Raw genomic sequence first — 2,561 nt, forward strand, 5'->3', positions numbered from 1 at the left:
CTCTGTGGAAAGCAGTGTGGGGATTCCTAAAAGCTCTAAATATCAACCTCCCATATGACCCCGCAATCCCCTACTGGGAATATATCCTGAAGAACTCAAATCACTCTATAAAAAAGATACCTGCACACATATGTTTATCGCAGCATTGTTCACAATAGCAAGAACCTGGAAGCAACCATGCTGCCCATCAAAAGATGATTGGATTAAAAAAATGTGGTACATATACATGATGAAATACTATGCAGCCATAAAAAAGAACAAAATCATGAATTTCGCAGCAACCTGGATGGAACTAGAGTCTATAATACTGAGTGACCTCTCACAGAAACAAAGATCCGAGTATCACATGTTCTCATTCATATAATGGACCTTGAACATCCAATGTAATACTATAAGAAAATGACTGACGGTATTGGGAAACTATGGCGGGGGGAGGGAGATGGGATTAACAGTAGCAAATGTCTGTCTGGGGACAGGGAAACACCTCTTATCAACAGGGTGCCTGAATGAAATGTAATTGTATACCTAACCCGTAACTGTACCCCACAACATCATAATAAAAAATATCGATTAAAAAAAAAGAAATAGCCCAAGCGTCTTAGAACTTGATACCAGTGTCTAACTTAGTACCTCATTATTATTATTATTATTATTATTTTGAGTTGGAGTCTCACTCTGTCACCGAGACTGGAGTGCAGTGGCCGCTCCTGGCCACCGCAGCCTCGACCTGCTGGGCTCCAGCAATCCTTCCGCCTGAGCCTTCCAAGTAGCCGAAACTACAGGCGCGCGCTACTATGCCCGGCTAATTTTTTTTTAAATTTACTGTAGAGATGAACTCTCGCCAAGTTGCCCAGGCGGGTCTCAAACCTGCGGGCTTAGACAATCCACTCACCTCAGCCTCCCAAAGTGCGGGATTACGGGCTGAGCCACTGAGCCCAGCTAGTACCTCATTATTTTAAGAACGATAGATCCAGCAAGAGAAGACCCTTATGGCCTTGTGGGAAGCTGGCACTAGAGACAGGTGATTTATGTGAACTCAGATTTGCAGTATGGGTAGAGACCTTTAATTTGTGCCGTCCTGCTAGCCCAGGCAGAGAGGCAGAGGTGGTTTAGTGGGGAATAGTTGTTCCTTGCAAGGGTGGGGCTTATCTCAGGAAATGTGGATGAATGAGATTTGGGGCATTGATATGTAGGGAGGGCATGAGTTCTTACCAACTTTCCAGTCTAATCCACCCCTAAGCAGGACCAGTTGTAGGTGGATATAGACATGGACAGACACGAACGCGACTGAATTAATGGAGCAGCAATGCAGGCAGGATCTGCCCTTGGTGACAGACTGCAAGGAGCATGCACTGACTGCCTGCCATCCCTGCACGTGCTACTCCCCTGGTTGGGACACCAAGCTTTTCTACCTTCCCATGAGCTACATGCCCACCTTTCTTGTGGATGCCACGGTCTACTGGGTCCTTCCAAGGCCAGCTAAGGCCCTGTGAAGACAGCACCAGGCTGCATGGTAGGTGATGTTGCGTGCTGTGTGAGAGGTGATGTATCATGGGGAGAGACATGGAGTGGAGGGAGGGGGTTCTCGTGTCAGCAGGGCACCTTGTTCATCCCCTTCCTAATTCCCTCCACAGGATTCTGCTGAGCTATTACTCAAGACTCTGACACTATTAGTTGGAAAGAATCAAGGTATTCTCCTGAACGGTGGAGTCCCAGTAGCACTCACTGGTGCCCTGTTGCCTTGGGCGGCCACTGAAGGCTTTGAGTTCTGCCAGCCCATTCTGAGGAATCCACACAACTGGGGATGGTATGAGCAGGTGGGAGGAGCCTCAGCCCATCCCACACCATCCCTACCTCCTATCCTCTTCCCCGGGTCTGCATTGGCTTGGCCAGCCTAGGCCTCCTGCTGGATGGAAATAGCCTGGATGAAGTGGGGCCCTCTTCTCTAAGATACTCTGGGGGGGGGGGTGAGAAGACCACCATCAACCTGACCCCTCACTCTCAGGTGCCAACACTGTAGGCATTGGCTGGGAGGTGGTGGCCTCCATGGATATACTGACAGAAGACACAGAAACCAACTTTTGATTTCTCTTGAAACCATGCATTTCTTTGGATTATTTATATTTCTAGATAAAAGTTTACCCATGCCTTATTGTTCATATTGTGGTCCTGAGGAGAATAGAATATGGACTTATAAGGGGAAGAGGCAGTACCTTCATGGAGGTCAGGGGATGAGAGAGATGAGTTGATTTTTCCATGGAGAGCAGACAGGGTGTCTCCAGGAAAGGGTGTTAGGATCCTGTTTACCTTTATGGCAGAAAACTACTATAGCAGGAGGGGTGATATCCTGTCCACTCCCTGGCTGTTTTTTCTAATCTGAGAGGGACTGATAGTGACCTAATTTCTGTGGCAGTGATTCTGGGTTTCTGAGCTGGAAAAGGAAACCCAGTTAAGAGTGGAATTTCAATCTAATGTGTCTCCAAACACAGTGTAGCTTCCCAGTAAGATCTCTCTGTGTTCAGAAAGACTATAGTCAAGGACCGTTGGTATAGGAATATGGA

Source organism: Carlito syrichta, unplaced genomic scaffold (genome assembly GCF_000164805.1).
Source record: "Carlito syrichta isolate Samal-C Ts95f unplaced genomic scaffold, Tarsius_syrichta-2.0.1 Scaffold166458, whole genome shotgun sequence".
NCBI lineage: Eukaryota > Metazoa > Chordata > Mammalia > Primates > Tarsiidae > Carlito > Carlito syrichta.